Here is a 9,646-nt window from a genome sequence, read left to right as displayed (position 1 = left end):
GTCTTGTCCTTTCACTATTCATTTCACTCTCAAACTGAGCACAACGATGGAAGAGACTACCAAGATCGAACGTTTCATCAGAGCTTTGCGAGGGGTCATTAGAAAATTCTCTTCAGACCAGCCGAGGGACTACTCTCCTTCCTTTCAATATAAAAGTCAAGATACTTGCTATATCTGTCAGAAGAAAGGGCATTGGTCTTCAAAGTGTCCAGACCGTCAAAAAAGAACAAAAGGGGTTAGAAGAGACAAAAGTCAAGATACCTGTTATTATTGTCAAGAAAAAGGACATTGGTCACCAGACTGCCCAAAAAAGAAACAAGAGGAGTCAGAAGAAGAGAGGGATTCTTCAGAGGAAGAGGAAGACAAAGAGGAAGAAAACAGACAGGTGAAGAAAAAGAAACAGGAGAAGAAAAGAAGGGAAGAAAGTGAGGAGGAAGAGGAGGAAAAGACTATGACGGTGAAGAAATTAAAAAAAAACAGAGAGTGAACAATGAGACAGAATAAGTCTATAAACTTTTTAAAGTGCTCTGTTGTGAATTGTGAATTGTAAATATTTATAAAAGAATAAATTAATTATAAAAGGTAAGTGTCTTTGGGTTTTGATTTTAAAATAAGAACCTACACTCACGCACACTCATACACAGACAGGTACTATTGGGTAAAATGGTTTTTTTTAGTTATTGGCAATTGAAAGTCTATCTCTTTTCGAGAGACGTGGATGGCCCTGAAAAGGGCCTTTTTTGGTGTAAGGGGTGAGTTTAAACAATCAACTTTAACTGTCTTAAGCCTTTGCCATGGCCAAGGCCTACTTCTGGACTGCGTACTGTTGATGATGATTTCGTTGAAATCACTAAGGGTGGTGCAGTAGGCGTAGTCACAGGGTTGGAGTGTTTAGCTTGGGAAGGTCGTATTCTCTTCGGCCGTAATAAAGAAGTCTGATACATTTGTTTCAGACTTCTTAACTCCGCTAAAATGTCTAACAGTACCGTGACCGTTTGATTTTGACACCCTTGTTTCTTTGCTGCTGCTTCTTCTTCTTGTTGTTTTTTTCTTACCTCTTCTTCTTGCTGCTGTTGCTGTAGGAGAAAAGCTTGTTCCGCTTCCTTTTGCTGTTGTATAAATTTCTCCAATTCTTCTTTCTGTCTCTGTCTAAAATTTTCCATGTGCGGTAATGAAGGAGAAGGTGACGAAGGTTCAGGAACAAATTCTTGCAAGGTAAAAAAATCCACAAAATCCCAATTCACCTCTTCTGAAAGTAAGTCTGGGTTCCCTTGGGTAGTCTCCACCATCAGTGCACCCCAACTGATCGTTTTCTGAGTTTCCGTCATGTTGAAAAACTGTCGCTTAGATTGACTACGCACAGGCGCTAGCGAATCTATATAGACTATGTGACGTCACAGACTGCTCTCTTCGGATTGGACGTGGGCTGCCTGAATTTTGTAACGCGTGTTTGGATTGGTCAACAAACTCAATCCGTTTCAATCCTTCCTCCCCCTATAAATAAGTACAGTTCACTGCATTCCTTCACCTGTTACTCAGCACCCCAACATGTGGACCGACGTACAATCTTCAACGCTTGTGTCTTCGATGATGTTCCGGACGGACATATCAATGTATGTCCGATCCAACTGGACAGTTATCCACAGGACAGACACCAGCCTGTGGATGCGAAGAATCTTATGTGGAGCATCAAGGATGCCTCAAAAGAGTCTTAATCTATGGTCCTGCAGTCAGGCGCAGCCTAAGGTCAAGAAGAAGATGTCACAGATGCCCTTTATGTTAAGGGTATATTAACATAAAACCAAAGGCCCTTTTCAGGGCCATTCCTATCTCTCGAAAAGATCTTGACTTTCAATTGCCTACCCCTTTTTTATTTTTTTGTTTAAGAAAATAATAAAAAAATAGAGACCCCTCCCTGTTTCAATTTTCGCCTGTTCCATTTTCATAGACCCATCAGGTCGGGACCTTATTAAAATAGGGTCCCGACCCTGTTCCATTTCCCCTAGTCCCAAGACAGTCCCACGATTTATTCCCCATGTTCAATTTCCCTTGTCCCTAGAGTGAATAGTTTTTTTTCTTTCTCCCATGTTAAATTCCCCTTGTCCCTAGAATGGATATTTTTTTTTCTCCCATGTTAAATTACATAGTCCCCAGAGTGGATATACCCTTTTTAACATGGAAGTTCCCTAGTCCCTAGACCGTCCCTATTCACTAATACCATTGTCATTACCAGCCTGAAACCCAATTTAATGCCATTTGTATAAATTCATTTCAAATAAATATTATGATATAGTTGAAGTGTAAAGTCAAGCAAGTATTCTGTTTGCAGATTTTACATTTTAGATATTATAGTAAAGTCATATTTTCTCTTGTTTAATAAACTTTATTGCAACTGGTTCCAAAATAGTAAATCTTATTTAATGTGCATTCACCAGAATAGGTATTAATACAATCCCCAATTAACTGTATGGTACTAAAATATACCCTGATCTTGTGTGAGATTGTAATATACAGAACTATACCTCAAGACAACAATAATATATTGAATTTATATTGTATCAAGACTGTCATGGTTTTTTCATAATAAATGATCATCTTGTGCTATGGCTGAAAAGAAATCAAAGTTCAGTTTAACTCCATTCTCTCCACATTTGTCAGTTGTTAAGAGGCATACTCATCCTCAGTGTTATAGTAAAATGTAATCTTATTTGGATCAATCTTGGTGGTGTAATATATGAATGGAGAAGGAATATTATCATCCAGATTAAAATATGTTTTATTCAGACTCTACTAAAATTTTTAGTTGGATATGGGTTACGGAGCCTGATGTGTACGAACAAAGCAATGTGTACCATGACCTTTTTAATTTAACATTTTAAACTCCTGCAGAAGAAAGAGATTTTTTAGATCCATTAAACTGTATTAACAGAAACATTTCTTCAGTATGATTTTCATTTACTTAGTATTGACAAAACTCATATTTTAAAGTTGTTGTTTTTTTGTGTTTGGTTTGGCCTTTTATGGTAAACCAACACAAGTAAGTTATTTAGTGCCAAGGCACTTTAAATATAGTGCCTTGCCCAAGGACACACCATGGTAGCTAACCCAGGTTGGTCTGATGGTAGAATTTGAACCTACCTTATTTCACAGGTCCAGAAAGCTAACCACTGAGCCACTACAGCTCCCCATCTTATAGTGGAATGCTGGTATACTTTATGATCAAGAAGGATGGGTTGGGGTATGCATGTTGCATCTGAAAAAAGTGATGGAATTTTTGTTTACATAATATTTTAGTCATACAATATGAATCATTTTCTATAGATTTAAGATGTATCAGATCAAGTTAAGAAAAATCATATATTCTGTTTCCTGGGAATGTACTAAAATTCACTGTTATTGTTTGATTTTTTGGTAGTAAGCTTACTTGGTATTTTTTTCTTTTTAACTTGAATACCTAATTTGTTAACATCCTATTCTAAATCTTCATAGTTCTGTCTATTAAGTGACAACTGTTGATACATGTAGGGAAGTTTTTGTTTATATCTTTTGATTTTTGAGATTCTGGAAGTTGCAGTATTTGTTGTTGTATTATTAACCATTTCAGTAATTTAATGAATTCAGAGTATACTGCTCTATAAATGAAATTTAAGGGAAAATAATGTAAAAGTATGTTTCACTGCAAATATAAATTTTTTAAAATAATATATCATTTATCATATGACTATTCAATTGTGGTAACTAGAATTCCATCCAATATCTATATATTAAAATATGTCTTTTCATACAGCTGGTGATCATTTAGATACAAGTCCAATTGAACATAATCAAATTATCAATGCAGGTGTTTTTATTAGTAGTAGTATTGCAAGTATAAGTGTTAGTATTAAGATTTCATATACAGGTATGATAAGTGTATCATAATGTTTAAATGATGCTCCTTGTTACAACATAAAATATGTTCATTGAAACAAATGGTTCACTGGTAAATTGGCAGCAAAGATCTTCACTGAATTATGTTGCATAAACTATTTTACAATAAAACATATATGATGCATCTCAATTATGATGAATGTGAGGAGGAGGATTAATAATAATGCAATTTAAGTTATCTTCATAACATAAGTTCTAGCAGATGTGTAATTTTTATGTGGTTCATCATCAGTTTGAAACTGGTCTATGATTTCTGGATCTGGACATATCTGGTCCCCTGCTGTTGTGCTGCTATGGTCTTTACAGTTCATTAGGATATCAGTTACACTTGGTTTACATTTAGAACCCCATGGGATGGAATGCCCAGTTTGAAACTGAGAGAATGGTTAATTATCCATAATATAACTCCTGCAGTTATTATTAGGTTTGATATCAAGGTCTTTCTTTAAAAGCTTTTCAACTCAGGTTCTGTTCTACCATACAGATAAATAAAGTCAAATTCAAGGCTTTCAGATTTGTCCAGTTGTTTCATGTGTTGCGGCAGACAGACTGTATATTGCCACTGTACCATATAAATATCAGTGCTTAGTCTGCTCTCAGTTGCTGTGGTTTGATTAGTTACAAGTGTCATCACATGTGACTAATTATTGACCAATGTAATGAAACTTGTATAATTAGAAGGCTGTATTTAAAAACTCTAAAGATCTTAAATGTGTGCTAGAGGGTAGGGTTAGCAGTTATACTCCCAATTATGTTTGTGATGAGCAAAAGCAGCTGCACAAATTTGAGCTTTTAGTTTGGTTCTGGTAGGGTCAAAGGATGCAAGTACATTTTACATTCATTTTTTACTAGAAATAGCTATTTTCAATATTTTTCTGTGACAAGGCAACTAAAAGAATCAGTATGTGCTTTATGCATGAATAAAGTTCACTAGTACTATAACAAATTAGCATACTTTTCATCACCCCTCTACCATCAAGATTTTTTTATATTTACCTCTGTAGCAGACACAAATAAAAGTCGGCAGCTCATTTGCAGACTAAGTTACGCATATGATCTCCAATGCTCATCTAACTGTGACAGGCAGTCACCAACAAGCCAACCTATTTCCATGCCTAACTCAAAGTAAATCTGAACCACATTATAGATTTAGCTTATGTGTAAATTTATAAATGCTAGGCTTGTGATAATTAGGTTCATGCCTTCTACCTTAAAAATTAGAGGGATGTCAAAATACGAAACTATCCAGTGAGACCTATGATGTTAATTTTAATCCCTATGGGATTTGTGACATAAAAAACCCAAATGCTTTATGTATTAAAAGGTAACTAATGGGGGCAGGATCTGCAGTGAATCAATGGTTAGTATGCTAGACTCCTGATAAAAATGTTTGTGTTAAAATCCTGTTATCAAGTCAACCAGGTTACCTACTGCAATGTACCCTTGCCTTACTCCAATTCCCTGAGTACTCAGTAAACAACTAGTGTTGCTGTACATAACAAAACCAGTCCATATTGATTTTACATATTTTACTAAATCCTGACAAAAATAATTCTCTAAATAAAGAATGATTAATATGTGATGGTCTCGCATGTAATCAAACTCTTCCAAGCTTTTAATGATATGAACCGATTTATCAATGTTTATCAAATTTGCATGAAAAACTATTTCTTATTTGTCATCAAATATGTTCAATGTTTTGATCATATAAGCATTTCTGCTACATTAGATCAAAATAATCTTTTTGTCAGAAATAGAGCCCTTATAGTATTTGCAAGGTCAACCAATCAGATGCAGAATTTGAGTTTAATATGAATGAATATTTTTTTTACAAAATTGCTCTTTTGCTATATCTTGATGAGATAAATCTATTCACCAAGTCTGATAAAATTAATGAGAAATAGTTTTAAGAGCAGTAGCAAGAATGGCTAGTGAGATGTAGAACCACCACATTATATGCATAGATTTTGCTTATAGCCTCAGACATACAAGCAAATAATTAAACAAGTCAGATCTAAATTGGATCATAAACACTGTTGTGCAAATCATAAGAAACTCTGCCAATCAGATGCAAGGTCACTTCACTACCATACCTTTATCACATTCATAATAAGCATCATTGTGAAACTTGACTATATAAGCCCAATGGCCAAGCATGATCAAACTTGAATCAGCAGTAGTGGTTATAACCTCATGTATTTGTATGCATCTTCACTTCTTCAATCTAGATCTCATTTATATAAGCATGTATTCTAAGTTTAGTAAAAACTGCACTACATGTATAAATATTGCATGCGGTGGTAACATACTCAGATGAAAGATCACCTTATTATTATTAATGGTTAACACTCATCAAACTTCAAGGACAACTTAATGATTTTAGCCTATATTGTGGAAGTATGGCTTTTAGGCTGGTTAAAAAACTCAACTAATCTTATACATGATCACATGTATATACTTGGATTTTGCTCATTATTAGATTTATCCAAGATGTTGATTTAAGCCCAAAACCAAGTTTTATATAAACAAATTGATCAGAACTATGGACTCCAAAGTAGCTAATTTCTTACTGTTGAAAGACAGAAGGGGATGTGAAATAAATAAGACACTCTGGACCATTACATAAACCCACTTAGCCTTTTGACCAGTTGAGATAAAATATCAACAATAATGTTAAATAAGATTGATAAATTATGTTTTCTCACATTACCTCTAGCCCTTTTCAACATGGATGGTATTTTTCTTCCACATATGTCAGCTCTTAATTAGTGGCCCTTTCCCATCATGAATGTTGTAGGTGAAACTCTCAGAATTAGGCTTTTTAATTTATATCTGTAGAAGAAAAAACACTATTGGTCTGCATATATCAATGTCACCATTTCTGTATTAGATTAAAATACCATATGTGTGTGTGTGTGTGTGTGTGTGTTAATTTTAGAATTTAAGCAAACTTGTCTCCATGTGTTTATTTTAAAACTGATGATGATAACACATAACAGGTTCAATGGATAAAATGTTATTTCTTACTTCTTACAACTGCTCATTATATCTGAATTTACATTCAATGTTTGTTTTAGTTAACATATTTGGGATAATGGGCAAATTATTTATTTTGTAGTTTATCATTATATCATTTACCAGTCTTTTATCATTCAAATATGTAAAATATAGTACCATTATACTGACTTCATATTCTATATGATATCCCAGCAATACATATTAAGCAGATAAGTGCAAATAAAAATGTCCAGAATGTAAAATTTACTCCAAGCTCAAAGAAGATCAGCAAAAGATAATATCCAACAAATTACCAAACAAAAAGCGAAGTTAACGCAGTTACCTTTATTATGATGTCTCCAACACCAACGGTACTGTACAGCTACGTCTTCTGAGTTTTACCGTCATCTTGTCTTTCAAACCAGAATTAATTTCTTGAGCTCTTACAAAATGAAGAAACTTTTAAATACTATAATTTAAGCAGCTTCTTTACATGCCATCAGATAAATTATGGCACAGTGTTATGTCTGTCAGCAAAACGCAACTTCACATTTGGACGGCGCGCTGTGTGGGCATCGCCGACACAGCAACTGACATGAATTCTCTATTAGCAGACAATGATTCGGAATAAATCCTTCGCAAATCTAACATTCTCGATTTTTCATAGTTCCACTTTTCATTGTTGCATCTGTTTGATTGTACAATTGCTAATGATGTTCAATGAATCAACTTCCATTCATCTGCTGTCTGAAATCCCGGTTCAGTTGGTATTTTCTTCCGCGCATGATGCCGTGTAAATAAAAGATACGGTCGACATTCAAAGTGGTTTAGGTTAATTTATTATTTTTCTTTATTAAGGTCATTTGCAGAAAGTGTTTCGCTAGGGTGAGAAAAAAAATATAACAAAAAGAAAACTTTCTTTTCCAACGCTAATACTGTATATATTTCAATTTGTGATTGATGCTATAAAAAAAAAATAATAATAAAGCATTTTAGCCCGTGGCTTCGGCACGGCACTCGTTTTTGTGGGTTTTTTAAAATGTTGTTAGTGTTGTTTTGGGGTTGTTTTTTGTGTGTGTACCACACTAAAGAACATACCAGGTATTAGGCCTAACGTAGGAAAAGAAATTATCCTCTATTTATTACTATTCTTACTGTCAAATGACGCAAAAGTGATCAAATTGCTATTAAGATTTTGTTTTGTATAACACTTACCGCTCGTTTTCCTCGAGATAAAGCAGCCACTTCAAAATGATTATAAAATCTGTGACAGATGAAAAACGTGGTTTAAATAATTCGTAATCGCCTGCCTTAAAATACTGTAGGAATTTGCTAATGTATTTCATGGCCCTCGTTTGAATAGATACCAACGATCATGTATATCGACCAAAATTTGTATATTCCTGCCCACAATCATGTATTTTGTATTAAACCGTATATTACACGAGCGCTCTGTGGCAAACTCGGGGGGTGGGGGGGGGGCGGGGTCTCTATTATACCCAGAGGCGTAGCTATGATATTGTGCGCCCGGGGACGAACTATAAAATTGGCGCCCCAGCCCCCTCCCCGTTTAATCACATTTTTGAATATTACCCTTGTTTACTTATTATAATGTAACGTTGTAAGCGCCCCTGTACCTTGGCGCCCGGGGACATATGTACTCCCCTTCCCCCCCCCCCCCCAGCTACGCCTCTGATTATACCTGCTGTATCAGTTGAGAAATATATTGAACAGATCAGGCCCCAATACTCTCGCTCTTAAAAACATTAAAATAATTATATGCAGAATATCGGTAGGTCTCCCTCTTGCCGAAAATGTCAGCACCATATATATTTTGCAAGTAATGTACTGGGTATAATAACACACACACACACACACACACACACACTTTTTTGGGAGTGGGGTGGGGGCACCGGACAGATGCCCCCATTTCCAAAAAAAAATAAAAAGTATTTTATATTTGTGTATTTCCCCCTCAGATGTGTTCTACGTTTTATTAAAACAAAATTTTATATAAAAAATTTAGTTTTTAGAATTTTTGATGGGGTATTTATGTTTCCATAGTGTTATCTAAAGGGTTGTTCGTCCGAGTCTGGTTTCCCTCACCTTGCTCGAAGTTCCTTCCCTTGAAATGTTTTGTAACCTTTGCTATATGTCGCCTAGGTCTCAGTGTTTGCTATATGTAATGGTGTTATATTGTGTGTATGCTATATTTTCTTTATGTTTGAGACAGCAAGTATAGATCAAATATCTTTCCCAGTTGTATTTCTTCCTTTATGATGTTATATTGTATCTTTTAATTTGTTTTATGGTTTTCTAATTTTGACGATGGAATGGTGTACTATTTAGATTTTGTTTAAAAAAAATAATTTCCTATTTTATTATTCGAGTGATAATATGTGTCGTTCCTCATAATAGTCTTTAAAGATGTTGATAGGTAGGTTACGCTCGATCGAAGGTTCACGCTTCTTTATTCTCTATGTGTTTTTCCTGGGTCGCGTTAGGCCTCCTTTATTTAGTTTATCTGATTATGCTTTATTGAAAGATCCAAACGTATTTATGAGACCACATTATTCTATAGTGGTCAACCATGCAGTGCGGGAGAAGTTAGTAGGGTTTTAAACCAAGTGTTATACAGTATGTATTTGTGTCTTTATTTTGTCTGTTTATGTTCTACATTGGGTGTTTTCAAAGACTCATGATGGGCCTGTGCACTTCA

At 34.8% G+C, this 9,646-nt stretch overlaps 1 long non-coding RNA gene across 1 annotated transcript; it reads right to left on the bottom strand.

Annotated features, from left to right (window-relative positions):
* Nucleotides 1-3,027: 3,027 nt before the first annotated feature.
* On the bottom strand, nt 3,028-7,881 carry LOC149791744 (uncharacterized). The gene is made up of 3 exons (XR_016423199.1): nt 7,271-7,881; nt 6,641-6,762; nt 3,028-3,253 (listed from the first exon to the last, which is right to left on the bottom strand). It is a non-coding gene; the product is annotated as an uncharacterized LOC149791744 (long non-coding RNA).
* Between the last annotated feature and the right edge of the window lie 1,765 nt (nt 7,882-9,646).

This window comes from Sinohyriopsis cumingii, chromosome 9, assembly GCF_028554795.1.
Source record: "Sinohyriopsis cumingii isolate HCF-2022 chromosome 9, ASM2855479v2, whole genome shotgun sequence".
Taxonomy (NCBI): Eukaryota; Metazoa; Mollusca; class Bivalvia; order Unionida; family Unionidae; genus Sinohyriopsis; species Sinohyriopsis cumingii.
Note: the sequence above shows the minus strand (reverse complement) of the source record. Positions and strands in the feature narration are given on the sequence as shown.